This window comes from Mizuhopecten yessoensis, unplaced genomic scaffold (assembly GCF_002113885.1).
Source record: "Mizuhopecten yessoensis strain PY_sf001 unplaced genomic scaffold, ASM211388v2 scaffold6683, whole genome shotgun sequence".
NCBI lineage: Eukaryota > Metazoa > Mollusca > Bivalvia > Pectinida > Pectinidae > Mizuhopecten > Mizuhopecten yessoensis.
In genome coordinates, this window is record NW_018406672.1 from 384,130 (window position 1) to 401,356 (window position 17,227).

Here is a 17,227-nt window from a genome sequence, read left to right on the forward strand (position 1 = left end):
CTGATGTATCAAGCTTTATAACAGTTGTCATCTGATTATCAAGTTTTCTTACAGCTGTAAATTGATGTTTTAAGTTGTATTATAGTTGTAGTCTGATTTATCTGTAGTTGTACATATGTAGTACAGATTTTGTCTGATAAAGTTGTATTACAGTTGTCATATGATATATAAGGTTATGTTACAGTTGTAGTCTGATGTATTACGTTATATTGCAGGTGTCATCTGGTGTATTTAATTAATTTATAGTTATAGTCTGATATAACTAGTTGTATTACAGTTTTCGTCAGATGAATTAGATCTTATGAAGTTGTATTACAGTTGTTTGTCGTCTGACGTGTCAAGTTGAATTACACTTGCCGTCTGACCCATCAAGCTGTAGGTCACTTTTCGTCTTTTATTTCAAGTTGTATTACATTTCTCGTCTGACCCATCAAGCTGTATGACACATGTCGTCTTTTTTTCCAAGTTGTATTACGGTTGTCGTCCGACCCATCAAGCTGAAGGACACTTGCTGTCTTTTTTCCAAGTTGTATTACATTTCTCGTCTGATGCATCAAGCTGTATGACACTTGCCGTCTGTTTTCAAGTTGTATCACAGTTGTCGTCTGATGCATCAAGCTGTATGACACTTGTCGTCTGTTTTCAAGTTGTATCACAGTTGTCGTCTGATGAAACTACCTGACTTACAGTTGTCATCTGATATACCACGTTGCAGCATAATCATTCAATACATCGAGTTTAACTTCAACGGTCCTTACTTTTTTCTGAATCGATATCTAGATAAAAGTGCTGTCCTTCAGAAGTAATTTGTGGTTAAAAGATCCACGAAATGTTCAGGCATTTTAAAAAGTAAGCGAAAATTATCCCATTATCCATTGTGGATCGCCTGCCTAGCAATAACCCTAAAGCTGATACAACTTCTTCAGACAGAATGGCGCCCGGGAAAAACAGCCATTTCTTTTATAGAGAAATCTGGGTCCTTGTTTTTGATAATATAACGAATGGTATATGCCACGGTACGCTTCGTTCGTCGATATCTTTGTTTACCTGTTTACGCAAGAGCTCTGCAAAGATACATAGTATCAATAAACCATATGTATTGACGGAATATGTATTCCCCGAGGGGTTTGACCACAAAAATAAAAATGTCATTCATAAAATGTCTATGATAGGAACGGTGTTTGCAGAAATGTTAACAGAACTCCATATCAATGAAACGGGGACAATAGATGAATGAAGAAAATGTTTACATGGAAACCCCTTGAAAACTGATAAGGAGAATCAGATCATACGAACCTGAAGGGCAAGCGTCTTACCACCTGGCATCTGCGTCATGAGGTCCTCGTACCATCGGAGACCGTCAGGCGCCGCAAACACTCGGCCACCGCGGTCCTACTCCTTTTTGTGTGTTATGTATATTTAAACTACTTACTTTTGAGTTATGTTTATATAAACTAGCCATGCTTTGTTCAATATTGATTTGTTTGAAACAATTTCAAGGCTATATAACGAATATATACTTATAATCAAATGATCCTATTCAAAACTACTTAACAAAACAAATGGTTTATGTTACGTATAGTATAATCGACGTTGTGTCAAAATGTTTATTTATCTCATGTCCTTCAATATATCATTTCCGTCAGATCATAGAAACTCCTGTCTTACATACTGTAGCACTTATCTGTTCATACTCATATGTTTATCACTTTCCTTTCTTGGGACGGCATTATTCCACTGCAAAGTCATACGAGGTGACTTTCGCGTGTTTCCCTCTGTGTCCACTACTGAATCAAATGTACCTTGACAAAACCAGTGGTCTACTTTATACATTACAACAACAGTTGAAGTCTTTTTTCCTCTTCTTCGTTCGTTTTTTTCTAGAATGTTTATGCTTCTTTGTCTCTCTTGGTACAACTTCTAGTTGCCTTTTTTTTCCAAAGTGAGCTCCTGCATGATAGTTCCTTGTTGATCGGCAGCTAAGACTGTGTGTTGCCCTGAAAGGGGGCCGCGGTGGCTACGTGAAGGCGTCTGGCACTCTGCTACCACTATCCCTCCACCACTGGGTCGCGGGTTCGAGACCTACATTGGGCAGTTGAAATGTACTTACCGTCAGTCAGTGATTTTTCTCCAGGAACTCCGGATCATCCACTACCAACACCTGGCACGTCCTTAAATGGTCATAGCTGTTAATAGGACGTAAAACACAAACAACCCAAAGTGGTCCTCGAGGTCTTTATGCTGCTTATATACCGTTAAGACTACCTTCTGATTCTGTATGAGTTTTACCTACTGATGGGGCATGTGATTCTACTAATGGACCATCAAGGCTTCCTTGTATTTCTGTAAGACCGTACCTTGTTGATGGTTGAATGAAACTACATTAATTTCATACCGTTTTCTTTTCTTTGTGTATTGGTAGCTATAGGAATCATTGGCGTTGTGTCATTGTGAACGGAAAATGAATAAATCAATAACAATTTGATAATTAAATAAGTAACTAAAATATAAAAATAAAAAGACAAGCAAACATTTGGATTTCGTATAGATACCTCCGTCTGCATCTATTTCTATGTTTAATTATTTATTCTATTTACAAAACAAATAGAGATATGTTAGAGTATTATATTACTCCTTATCGACAATATACGTCCGGGACGGTCTGGACAACGTTAGAACCCCACACATATCAGCTTTGATATCCCGTACCCTTTATTGGTATGACTCATGTGAGCTCAATATGTTCCTGAAGGACGACCAAGAACGTATATGAAATTACATAGGTCGTGCACGAGCGCGTCCATAAATGGAATAACAGAGGTCGTACAAGAAAGCCTACATACATCATTACGCTGCACTGTATACGGACCGACGTGAATGGGCTGGTATCTGTCAGAGAATCTTAGTCTAATTATTGAATGACATGTTACGAGTTGGCTAGTGTATGGCAATTCCGCGTCATTTCCAACAATTATCTGAAATCTTGCTGTGTCTATATTTGATAGTATTGACTGAGTTTGCGTGTTTCGTACATCACAAAGCTTTAATATAATTTCTCAACATGTTGGAATTGGTGATTGCAGAAATACTTATTTAAACATTGACAATTTTTTTTCGCGATTGCAAAAGCCTAGAGTATGTCTGTGTGGTTTCTTTACAACATCAATCATTGTTCTGCTTGGTCTTAGCTCCATTTATACTCCACACATTCCTCCCACTTACCTAAGATCAATGGTCAACTATAATGATAACTACATGAGAACTATAGCGTTTATTAACCTTTGCGTTCGATGAACTGTAATGATACATGCCCGTTAACAAACCAAACTGCTACCACATATAGAAAGCCTTTTTATTGTCCAACTACCTAATGACAACATCAACCTAATATAAAACAGTTAAATATCCAATATCAGAACTCCATTATAGCCAGTAAGTCTGTGCGTGGCACATACGTACATGGTTACTTCTCGATACAAGATTCCCGGCCGCCGTATTTAAGTGGCATAAGGACTAATACATCCGCGCAACCCCCGGGCACCAATTCCTTACGCAAGCCAGACATACCTCTCTTCGCTACAAATACAATTTACACCGGAATCAAATCTCTGAAGTTCAATTGCATGTAATACTCGCTGTATGTAATTTGCAATGGAGAACGTACATGGGCTTGGTTTTCAATTTCGTCAATACAATGTAACACCTTTTCGATACAACTACCATTTATGGTTTCGGCTGCAGTAGAATCACCTGTCTGTCAGAACAAAACGGTAGTTGTCCTTATGACTTGTACATATGTATTATCTATTATTCCAGTAATAGCTTTTCGGTGTTGCTGTATCAATGTGCATTAAAAGCAGAAGATACAGGTTTTTTTCTGTGAGAAGAAACTAGACATCTACCAAAATGTATCAATACGTTTTTTCGGTTTTTTTTCTTCATGCACGTAAAAACAGATATTTTGAGGTATTTAACATACAGCGTAACAAAATCAGCTTTATATTTTTGTATTTTCAAACAGTTTCGAATCATTAGTAAGACATGAATACAAACGATAGGTCATGTTTGGATAGGAAACAAAAGTTTTTCTCTCACTGATTTCAGTAGTCGATTAAGGTGGCTGTATTTTCTGCGTTTTTAAAGTGGAATGGACAATCATTACCGCTGTGACGTTAGGAGACAGCGGGGGACGATCCGGCATCGATTGAGTGTTCTTTGAATAAGTTCCGGCTGATAAAATCTGACATTTTTATCTACTTTTTCTGGAAAGATTTTTTTGAAGTCGGCAAGAAATCGATGTCGTTGATTAAGCGAAGTAATGCCAAATTATTGGGGTGAATTAATAGGAATTGAGTAAAACGACACTTCTTACGCCATCGACCAGACATGTTGCACGGACTATTAGCTAAGTAGATGATGACTTCCGGTATCTCACAGTAAATAGGCGGGGTTGAATTATTGACATAAAGTAAACAATGGATTAGGTGCGTCTGTTGTAATCAGAGAAACTGGCAAGCAATTAGCTTAACGAAGTAATGACATTTCAATAAAGCATTCACGCTGGATGTAGCGCTAATCTATTCAACAACGTATGAATGGTTGGCATTGTTCGCTAAATTAGTTTGTGTTGCTCAACTGAAATGGTTCAGCGTCTGTATACATATAAAAATATGATAAGGGATAGCATACATAGTGCAATGCGAAGAAATATTTTAACGAGAAGAGTTATCCAAGTATAGTTTGTTGTAATCTTACGTCTAATACATTTTGTCCATCTAACGAAAAAAAGACACGCACTCAGAGCGTGTTGAGGTTATCAAAGACGACAATACCAATAGTAGAAGTATATACATATATACATATATATTGGATTATTTTATCAATACGTTTGCTGACATATCCCTGTTCTCTAGCCTGTGTGTGTCCACATCGCTGATTATCCAATTGGGAATCGTGACATGCGAACTGACCCTGTCTCAGCGTGGTCAATTCAGTGTCCTTCACACTGACCTCCTCGTGAATCTACGCTTCTCCCGTTCCGTTTAATACCCGGTGACACTTAATCCCCTCAGCCTACTCCGCAGGCACACATTAACCGAACCTTCACAGTACATTCCTTGGAATGGTAATGTTTGCCGAGCTGCTAGAATCAACTTGCTGTAAAGAATCTGCTGCGTTTGTTTGGTTTTTCTGTTACATGTAGTTGATGTTTCATTTTTTTGATAATTATCGCATTCATGCATATTGACACATTATTACCGCAAATATGAAATATTATATTTCTTGTCCAATTGATAGATAGATTGAACCCTCTGACAGATTCTAGTTATTCGTTATATGGAAATATTTCATTTGGATAAAGGACTTGGGTATCGGGTTATGTTGTTTAAGGTTTCACCAAAGACAACAGGGACAATGTAGGTTCTCCTACACATTTTTGTGTTGTGTGCAACATTTTTTTAGTTAACCGTGCTATAATGTCTTGTTAAGGAACACTTCAAACATATTTCAATTTCGAACTGAACTATCATAATGCAGTATTATTATTAACATTATCAATCCTCTCTGGACCTCCTGTATTTCTCAATAAAAATGAACTGGAGAATACCGAGAATATCGAGATGTCAACAGAATTTCAATTTTAACTGTACAGCCATATATCATAGCAAAGCAAAATATAAACAAAGGGAAGATTTACATAAATACCTTTGAAAAAGAACAAGGAGATCAAGACCAGGAAAAGAGAAGGGTAAGACTCTTCTGATTCGTCGATGACTCCTGTCGCGTAAACGTAGGTCAAATCCACGTTAATGCCACGACCTTCTAGAAGGAACTGGGGAAGTTACTTAAACCAACCGGACACTCTTACATGTATGAGTATGATCAAAACAATTCACTTTCATTAGAGTAATCGATTTCCGATACTATGTGCATAAAAATTGACCTAAGAAGTCAATTGTATGCGTTTAAAATAGAAGAAATATAACTAATATCAAGATATACGATATTAGTTAAATTCTTAAATTTCTAAACACATTTCCTTAATTTATCTGATTTCTAATTTCTGTTCTAAACCACTAATCCTAGCATATATCAAATGATGCCCGTGCTAATAATTCTATGCTAACCTTAAATCTTTGATTTCTAATTCACTCTCGGTATGAATCCCACGCAGAATAATCCGCTACCAAGCGCAGTTTTATATATATACATGTACATATCTATACCTGTCGTTGACTGTCCTCCATTTCTTATTGATTTGGCCCGGATTAATTAGCGTATTCTCTATGGACAGACTCGGGCGGGTGGGTAAAGCACGCATTGATGACAAAGTACTGCCAATGGTACATATTACATATCGATCAATATTGATTTATTTACAATTACGACAGGTATTACATTTCGTAACCTTAGTATCATCACAGGTCTTAATATGGTATGTATTAATTCGATCGTAGTATAGAAACGTGAAGTATAAAGAAGTATCTAATAACTATATATAAATGCATAGTAGATAATAAATAGTTAAGTCCTTGCGAAGGAAAATATAGAATAAAAACATAAATCTTTCAGATCGTCCGCTAGGCCTTTCTGCCTTCTAGGGCTTCTTCGGGCGGATTGGTGTCTATTTATTTATTCTTTCTATTTTTATTTTTTTAGTCTTATATATGTATTTTATTTTCATTTCAATTTTTTATTTAAGTTTTTAAGTTTTATTCAGGCAAATACATTCTTAAATTGATTTTATTTATATATGTTAATTTTATTTTTCATTTATTTAACTTTTTTTTCTAAATTCATTGTCTTATAGATTAATCTGTTTTACCTGTTTTCGTCGGGATCTCAAACTCATGATCCATGGTACGAACTCACCAATCCTATGAACATCAGAAACTCTAACTATCCCCTAAAAGGACCAATAGAAGTAGTTCGATATCAACGAAATCCTAGTGCTAGAAATTTGTTTTTAAATTGATATAAGCTCCTGGATAAAAAAAAAATATGCAAATTGCATAATTGTATATGTCCATCTCAGAACAAAACGCAAAACGTAGGTGTTTTAGAGTATGTTTTAGAGTCAATAAAATGTGTCAGGAGTTTTAACTTGTACCATGGACACACACATTGCAAAGAAAGACAAGACAAGTGTATGTATTGATACTACAATATCGATTGCATGTTCGAGTTGTTTTCAATAAAAAAGTAATCCATTACGCATGCCACATATCACATGTATTCCAACAAAAATAATTGCAATACGTCGGTCATATCATACAGGTTTAACACGTACAATGAACATATTATTCATCATGAATTCGTGCACAAGCAGATAAAAAAACAACGTAGATAGTGTTATCAAGTAAACGTGTACTTTATGAGAGCATTTGGTGATACATATGTAGTAATTGAAAAGCGTGGGAAGGATACGGGCATTTAACCTTTACGTCACTATAGCAGTGATATAACTGACAATAACAAGGGAAAATGGGAAGCTCTTAACATCTACTCAAGTTCCATTTTCTCCCTCCCCCAACACCATTCTAACTTATTTCGCCTTGTTTTGACGTTAGAACAGTAGTGAGGGCATCTGATGAGGATATAACGCTAGCTTTAGTGGTTAGAATGATACATACAATGTATTAGCAATGGAAACAAAGCAACTTATCCCATAGGGATTATTCAGAAGGTGCTGAAACTTCTTATGCGATAAATATTCGTTGTCACACAGTACGTATCCTGCATCAACGTTTGGAAATTGCTCCTGTGATCCCAATATTTAAAGCGAATGATTCCTGTATGGTGTCTAATAACAGCAATATCAATAGCTTCCCATCACAAGCACCTTGGGTTTTCACAGCTATGATTGTCGATTCTACCTCAATATCGAAAGGATATCAAAGATAATTAACACCTATATCAACGCAGGTCGTAAATGAAATGAATTTATTACAGAATTGTCTTGGAAAAGTGGGCTCTACATGCATGAATATTCGCCTACTGGTTAATTACGCATGCGAGATGTGAAGACAAATGAGGAATTCTTAAAAAATATTCAATTCAAGGTAGCGTGAAAATCCTCATGGCGGAGTCATGCTTTTGTCTTTGTTAATAAAAAAAGCGTTTCTTCGCTTTGAATCTGGCTAGCACTCATCTTGAAAGGAGCGAAACCAAAAAGCTTCTCTTATTTTACTAGTTTTTTTTCAAAATGGTCTAGCACCATATTGACTGAATGATTCATTGTATATGCCTGTTGGAAATGTAGTAACCTACAATTTACGAAATCCACCGCGACTTTAAGCTGGTCATTCCGTCCAGATGTGTCTTTTTATACCTTTTTTCCCAATATAAGTTTTATTCGAGGGTATGAAATTATCTTCTAGACAACATCAAATATGAATCTTGAAAGTTCATATCTACAATATATATCCGTTGAATCAGATTTCTTAAGATGTGGTTCTCAAAATATATAGCCATCGTATGTTGCTGCATAATAGACAAGGCCATGGCCCACTTGTATAAAACATCTCAACTCTTGAGATTTTCTCAAGTCTAAGATTTCCCATAGACAATACATTGCTTGAGATGTTCCCTAACTTTGAGATGTTTTATACAAGTGGGCCCAGTACCCTCATATTTAGGGCTTGCTTAGAGTAAATTAAGGTTATTTTTCATGCTGTAAGTGTAGGTGTCCATGTGACAACACCTGTAATTCTTCCTATTGTGTCCCTCTATCATTAAATCGTGATACAAATGAACAACAATCTTCTTGTAACAATTTACTAATTATTCAACTTCGGCTCGTAAAAACTGACAACAATATTCAAGAAAACAATAAAATAGCTTCTTAGAGCTTCTAAATTTGTGCTTATTGATATTGTTTACTATGTATTTATGTTGTTACATATGTAAAATTTAAAAATGCTAATAAGTTTAATTTCGAGTGTCATTAATTAATTTGTAATTGTCCCTATTAAGTCTACTACAAAGGTAACGGAATTATCTAGTTCATATTTCACACATTTTCAGTTCGCGAAAGTTAAGTTCAGTTAGGTGAAAATTGTCCTTATTAAGTCCACTATAAGGGTAACGAAATTATCTAGTTTATATTTCACACATTTTCAGTTCGCGAAAGTAAAGTTTTTCGTAGAAATATTATCTCTAAACAGTATCAATGTACGATATATAATTAAACGTAAATGTGTTTTATGTCACTATATATAGCTTGTGGTATTGTAATATAATCTATAACGGTATATATATTAAATGTGGTACGGTAAAGAGCACGTTTTCACGTGTTGCATTGAATGCCGTTGTTCTATGTCAATTTTATACTTGGTGTTATAATGTTTGTCGATGTATAAATTGATAAAAAGTGCAATGAACTGTTTTTAATGCATATTGAATTATAAATGTAATATGGGAGCTAAATATACTTGCATATATTAGAATGTAGTTCGGTATCTCGATACTTGAAACTTGAAAAGTACACAATATTATATAATGTAGTAATGTATGCCGATGTTCTAGATTAGCTTCAAATTACATTGACTATGATATACAATATGTAAAACTTTTTTGTTTGTGAAAACAAATTCATATACAATTGACTACTAAATGTTATCTTGAAGCTGTGACTCATTTCTACTTCCTCACAAAGATAATTCTTCTCCTAATTTGTTTTTAGTTGCATACAATATTTTACAATTTCTGACCTAAAAACATATGATGTATTAGCTTTTGAAGTGTGTTGCTTTCCAAATCGAGTTGGCTGCACTAAATGTTTTCATTCAAGTATCATTCATCTGCTAGATTATCTCAATTTTAATAAATAAAAAAAAATAAAAATAAAAAGTTATTGTTTCGATTTCCTACAAAAGATGATAACTGTTCTTGTACAGATTTTGGCATCAAAGTAAAATGAATTCATATCGAAAACTGAAGAGTAAATTAAACAATATACGTAAATCACAGCTCCTGGGTTTTTTGCATTGGAGTTCATTTGTGTTGTAAATAAGTTATCATTATAACGTTCTGTTCGCCACTGGGGTATAAAAACATGTTTCACATACACTCTTCAAACTTATTGACTGATCGACTTACACAAACATATTCTCTAAACACTATCTTACACATCCAGTTTGCATTAGCTAACTTTCCTGGATCTACTGTACAAGCAATATTACTTCAATACACGTATTTGTCTTAATGCATTCTGAAATCATATTTCTACAAAATACAGCTCATATCAGACGCTCCCAGAAACAACATCTGTTTCCCCGTGTGTCATCATGCTGTTAAACTCAAAATAGTGTATAAACGATAAACGCTATTGATCCCCATTGTAACCGAGGCATCTGTTTCAATGACTAGTGGCCATTCTCGAAAACACTCTCTATGAAGGTGTGAATTATATATAAGGTTCCAAACCATGCTCAACAATTGACAACATATAATTAAATTCAATGATTATTCATCGCCCAAATAACATATACTTATGCGGTTTTACTCCTTCTTTTTTTTTTTACATCGGATTAAAAATAACATTCGGATTAAGAGTTTGTTGCTGTCGGGATCGTTTAGGTTTCTGATGCTGAGACATGAGAGCGGCGTGTACTTTGTACGTATTACATGTACTCGCTATGGCACGCGGTGTCGCCATTTGATCGCGAGAGTTGATCAGATAGAAGCTCGTCAAGGTAAATACTCCATTTAATCTATATACCTCTGTGTGGCGCGGGTCACGTGACAGGTGATATAAGCCATCCCTGTTTAATACTGAATTGATCGGTAGATAGTACGTATCCAAAGAACTGTCGCCCTGGCGGTGACATCCTCGTGATCTTGGATAGTGCTGCTCTCTGAGAGACCCTCGTTTCATCGTGAATAGATCCACATGGATGGGCGGCTTGTCGCACACTACTAAATAGCTCGGGACCAGAGAGGTACAAAGCCAGAGGTCCGTTGCCTTGTGAGCTCCTATAGGAATAACTTGCGCTGTCGATATAACATTTGATTCTCAAAGAATGGTTTTATGAATATTCATCAGTCTTGAATATTTCCCAATCTTGGACAGCACACAAAATCGTATAATTGGTGCTGATGAATTCATTTCTCTCGACATCAGATTTATCACGAAGGGATTAGTATGGGAAGTTATTTCCATGGTGATAACATGTTTTACAAGCAAACGGGAGCTACTTCGTCGCCATGCGAACCTTCATAATATTTCTTATGTATACAAAGTCGTCATAGCAACAAGTGCCCGAGGAAAGTCTTTGGATACCACGTAATTGCTAAGGTCATCATAGTTTGGATCGTATTAATTAGTTTGTTCCATGTGAAAGAAGAAATCGCCTAAGCCGGTTATTTCAAAGAGCAAAATTATATTCGAAATCGAGGATTTATTTTTATGTAAAAACTTTAAAATCGGCGCATTTTTCAAGGGAATAAAAGAGTTATAATTGTGCAATGTGAGGAATTTACAAACAGCAAATAGTGTTTGTAAATTGATGTTAGTGGGAGGAGTGACATCATGGATATAAGTGCGTTTGAGGGTTTTCTTTTCTCTGACGAAACACGCAGGGTTGGTGGATAGTACTGGACTGATATTATAGAGTGAAGACTATTCGAAAATGTGTAAGTATTCTTTCTTTTCCCGTCTTTTCTTATGATATTCCTTGGTAAAAAAATAGTTCTATTAAACATTTGTGCTGTTAGTGTGAGTCACGGTGTAACTTTAGGCCTGATTTGTTTATGAGAATTTTATTGTTGTACAACTTAACAATTTCTCAACGTTACACATAGTTGGGCTTATGTTACCTACATCCACTAAGATATCTTAAAAAAGGGTTTTATATTTTCTTTCTATTATTAATCGTATTCGATTAATATTCAATATTAAAAATAATAATAAAATGGCTGAAGGAATAGAAACATTTCTGCACTTCTACATACTGTGTATTGTGTTGTGTAGACAAATATGCTACAAACTGCGTATTGTGTTGCGTAGACCAATGTATTATACACCGTGTGTTGTATAGACCCATGTACTACATACTTTGTGTTGTGTAGCCCATTGTACTACATATCTTGTGTTGTGTAAGCCCATTGTACTACATACTGTGTGTTGTGTAGCCCATTGTACTACATACTGTGTGTTGTGTAGACCACTGTACTACATACTGTGTGTTATGTAGCCCATTGTACTACATACTTTGTGTTGTGTAAGCCCAATGTACTATGTACTGTGTGTTGTGTTGGCCCAATGTACTACATTTGTATGTGCTATGTGTTGTTTAGGTCAATGTACTACATACTCTGTGTTGTTTAGGCCTATGTACCACATAATGTGTGTTGTTAAGGCCGATGTTTTTCATACTGTGTGTTGTGTAGGCCCAGTATACTACATACGTATTCAGTGTTGTTAAGGCCAATGTACTACAACATGTATATTGTGCAGACCAATGTTATTACTTACTGTGTTTTGTGAAGGCCAATTTACTACTTTCATACTGTGGGTTGTGTAGGCCAACGCACTTTATATTGCGTGGTGTGTAGGCCAAAGTACTACATACATACTGTGTATTGTGTAGGCCAAAGTATTACATACATACTGTGTATTGTGTAGGCCAAAGTTCTACATACATACTGTGTATTCTGTAGGCCAAAGTACTACATCATACTGTGTACTGTGTAGGCCAAAGTACTACATACATACTGTGTGCTGTGTGGGTTGTGTAGGCCAATGTAATACACATTGCGTGTTGTGCGGGTCACTGTACATGTATTATAAGATGTGTTGGGCACATCAGTTGATGTGTGCAGAATATCACATTGTTAAAATTATACTGATTAATTTTGATTGAATGATTAATAATCGACAACAAAAAGATGATACATTAAGTGAATTCTTATTTTTGTGCTAGCGACCTTGGTGAAATGTCTGGTTGTTTATTCGCTTAATGTTAAACGAGGTATTTTAAAACTAGTGTTGAAATACATCTATCGGGGAATACGAAATGAGTTAACAGAATATTACAGTTAAAAATATTTTGTGAATGACCCTTCAAGTTCATAGTGTTATATGAAGCATGTAAGACTTTGAAGTGTCAGCTCGAATCCGTTTGCTCACATTTAGAAAGGACCGCCATTGATGTTGACATTGACGTTATTCACATAAAACCTGTTACGCTGTATTTCCCGGATGACAGCTGACGTATACGGCCTTGATACGATTGTTCTATAGATTTAATTAAATGTGAACTTACAGTGTAAATTAATGTACAACATTCTATAATAACCACATCAGCAAACACCGCAGGTGGCCGGGTCGATGCGGACGGTACGTTATACGAGGGTGACAAAGGGTCGGTATAAGTGTAGTACTACTGTGATCGAGTCCTGATACGGCCGGTCTACACATCGTAATGGTCGAACCTGCTAATTGATGATATTTCTCGCTGCTTGTGGTTTCCGGAAGGAATAGGGAAGCGGATTAATTATCCACTGACGGAGTCCGTTATTGAGATATCGCATGTAATGCCTGACATCGGAGTTTGGAAACTTCTGCTGAGGACACAAATAACGCGCAGGGCTTTTTCTTATCTTCAGTTTTTCAGTCGCCGGTTTAATCTCGATATTGAATGTTTATAAATGAGAGTTGCGATTGTTGAGTATGACATACACGAGTTTAAGACATTATATAGCTCATGGATAACGACGATAATTCCCCCCTCCGTGATATTACTGAAGATCCACGACTTGTAAGTATTAGTTTCGAGTTGATTACAGAAGCGTGACTAAAGAAGCTTTCCATTCGATCATTATACATTATTTACTGATGGGAGAAAGTTGATATGTTAGTACTTTATGTTTAAAATTAACTAAACGTTTTATTGACCTTCACATAAACAGACAGGAAAAAATGCATCGGCGACAATACAACAGCGGTAGTTTGCATATTGCTTGTAGAAGAATACANGGGAGGGGGGGGGGTTATATTATATAAAACAAAACTCACCGACGCGTATTATTTTCTATTAATTCCTGAATAATCTTAAACGGTTTGTAATTAGATGTCATTTATTTATCGATAATGTAACTATTGAACAATGGGTTGCAGCATGCAGATTCCGAAGATTCCGTACTTCATATAAGTAGTTTATTCTGCTTATATTTGTATCTTGTCTGGTCGACGATCTCATTTTAGAAATATTTGATTCAGTGCTTCATGTTAGGAAGACTCTCAATCCCATAGCTTTACTGTAATTAAGCTGGACTTTATTCTGACACAGTAACACACGGAATACTAGTTTCAGTATAAATGATATAGTTTATCCAAAGTCATAATTTTTAAACGTTACGAAGGGTTTAATAGTCCTCTACCCCTTCCTCCGTAGTTCTTCCTATATTTTGAAACATTTCTTCATACGACCTTAAGCATAACTAATGAATGGTAAAAAGACGAAATTGTCATATAATGAAGTAAGTTGTGCTTGTATTGTTCTCTATCTGCATCGTCATACTTTGATACTATTTTAAAAAATTCCCCCTTTTTTCCAATTTCATGATTATTTCACATCTAACAAAAACATGAAACATAACAAATGCCAACAAAGACAGACGCGCTAGCTTCACGATCTCGTCTGTTTTGTGCTTTTTAATACACGTACGTAAATCAGCGTTGCTAAGCTGTTCAAACCTGTTGAATATATTGTACATGTGATTTAACATACTTTGGTCTCATCGTGAGCCGTAAACAACTTCTAATTACTGAGATAAATGTAACATGTTGATGCGAATTTCGTTCCGGTATTATCCGCGTGATGTCGTTTAGGATTGTCACAAAAACACAAGAACGGAAACATTCTAGTTAATTCCAATATTACTTGTCAACATTCGTGATTTAGTCCCGTTATAAACTATTTAGAACTGACAATGAGAAGGCGGAACAGCATCACTGTCGCGCAGCAATGTGGGCAAAGATCTTTTATTATTTGTAATGATTTTCCTTTTATTTTCTTAGTTATTCTCTTGCTACATTTTACTCCTGTGTTGATTTTCTTCTGTTTCCTAGGATTATTCTCCTGTGTAGATTTTCCTCCTGTTTACTACGTTTCTCTCCTGTGTAGATTTTCCTCCGGTTTACTACGTTTCTCTCCTGTGTAGATTTCCTCCGGTTTACTACGTTTCACTTCTGTGTAGATTTTCCTCCGGTTTACTACGTTTCTCTCCTGTGTAGATTTTCCTCCGGTTTACTTCATTTCTCTCCTGTGTAGATTTCCTCCGGTTTCCTCCGTTTCACTTCTGTGTAGGTTTTCCTCCGGTTTACTTCGTTTCTCTCCTGTGTAGATTTCCTCCGGTTTACTACGTGTCTCTCCTGTGTAGATTTTCCTCCGGTTTACTACGTTTCTCTCCTGTTTCCTCCGGTTTATCACGTTTCACTCCTGTGTAGATTTTCCTCCGGTTTACTACGTTTCTCTCCTGTGTAGATTTTCCTCCGGTTTACTACGTTTCTCTCCTGTGTAGATTTTCCTCCGGTTTACTACGTTTCTCTCCTGTGTAGATTTTCCTCCGGTTTACTACGTTTCTCTCCTGTGTAGATTTTCCTCCGGTTTACTACGTTTCTCTCCTGTGTAGATTTTCCTCCGGTTTACTACGTTTCTCTCCTGTGTAGATTTTCCTCCGGTTTACTACGTTTCTCTCCTGTGTAGATTTTCCTCCGGTTTACTACGTTTCTCTCCTGTGTAGATTTTGCTCCGGTTTACTACGTTTCTCTCCCTGTGTAGATTTTCCTCCGGTTTACTACGTTTCTCTCCTGTGTAGAATTTCCTCCGGTTTATCACGTTTCTCTCCTGTGTAGATTTTCCTCCGGTTTACTACGTTTCACTCCTGTGTAGATTTTCCTCCGGTTTACTACGTTTCTCTCCTGTGTAGATTTTCCTCCGGTTTACTACGTTTCTCTCCTGTGTAGATTTTCCTCCGGTTTACTACGTTTCTCTCCTGTGTAGATTTTCCTCCGGTTTACTACGTTTCTCTCCTGTGTAGATTTTCCTCCGGTTTACTACGTTTCTCTCCTGTGTAGATTTTCCTCCGGTTTACTACGTTTCTCTCCTGTGTAGATTTTCCTCCGGTTTACTACGTTTCTCTCCTGTGTAGATTTTCCTCCGGTTTACTACGTTTCTCTCCTGTGTAGATTTTCCTCCGGTTTACTACGTTTCTCTCCTGTGTAGATTTTCCTCCGGTTTACTACGTTTCTCTCCTGTGTAGATTTTCCTCCGGTTTACTACGTTTCTCTCCTGTGTAGATTTTCCTCCGGTTTACTACGTTTCTCTCCTGTGTAGATTTTCCTCCGGTTTACTACGTTTCTCTCCTGTGTAGATTTTCCTCCGGTTTACTACGTTTCTCTCCTGTGTAGATTTTCCTCCGGTTTACTACGTTTCTCTCCTGTGTAGATTTTCCTCCGGTTTACTACGTTTCTCTCCTGTGTAGATTTTCCTCCGGTTTACTACGTTTCTCTCCTGTGTAGATTTTCCTCCGGTTTACTACGTTTCTCTCCTGTGTAGATTTTCCTCCGGTTTACTACGTTTCTCTCCTGTGTAGATTTTCCTCCGGTTTACTACGTTTCTCTCCTGTGTAGATTTTCCTCCGGTTTACTACGTTTCTCTCCTGTGTAGATTTTCCTCCGGTTTACTACGTTTCTCTCCTGTGTAGATTTTCCTCCGGTTTACTACGTTTCTCTCCTGTATAGATTTCCTTCTGTTTCTTTAGTTATTTTTCTCCCTTGTAAATTCCCTTCTGTTTCGTAAGTTTTTTCCTGTGAAGATTTTCCTCAAATTATAAATTAAATTCGATTCTATCATGAAAAGGAAATGTTCTGAAATATTGAATGCAACTTTTTTTCTGGAATGTATTGATATTTGTTATTTCACACGCTGTTTTCAGAGATATAGGGTAATCATTATGATTAGCACACGAATGGAGATGAAACGGACTCAAAAGAAAAAACGCTTTCGATTCCATATTTATTTAGTAGGTTTTGATAAAGTTTGATATGCATCTTGTATGCAAGAACATAAATCACATTAATTGATTGTATAATGATACATGCCATCATTTAACAAAGCCAAGTTTCCAATATTGGTACATGTACATGTGCTATCATTTCATGTCGCAAACAAAATGCTGCGTTCTAGACATGTTTAGAAATGAAAATGTACATGTAGTT

The 17,227-nt window shown here is 36.2% G+C and overlaps 1 protein-coding gene across 3 annotated transcripts in view; it reads left to right on the plus strand.

Annotated features, from left to right (window-relative positions):
- The window catches only part of LOC110452399 (cyclic nucleotide-gated cation channel alpha-3-like), a 103,888-nt gene that overhangs the window by 23,343 nt on the left and 63,318 nt on the right, over window positions 1-17,227 (plus strand). The window contains exon 1 of one of the 3 annotated variants that reach the window (XM_021500899.1): window positions 10,812-11,637. The exons of 1 other annotated variant lie outside the window; for it this stretch is intronic. The gene's annotated coding sequence lies outside the window, so the exon portion shown is untranslated. Of the gene's footprint in view, window positions 1-10,811; window positions 11,638-13,700; window positions 13,764-17,227 lie in introns of those variants that run through there. One more of the 3 variants, XM_021500901.1, reaches the window with a different exon arrangement.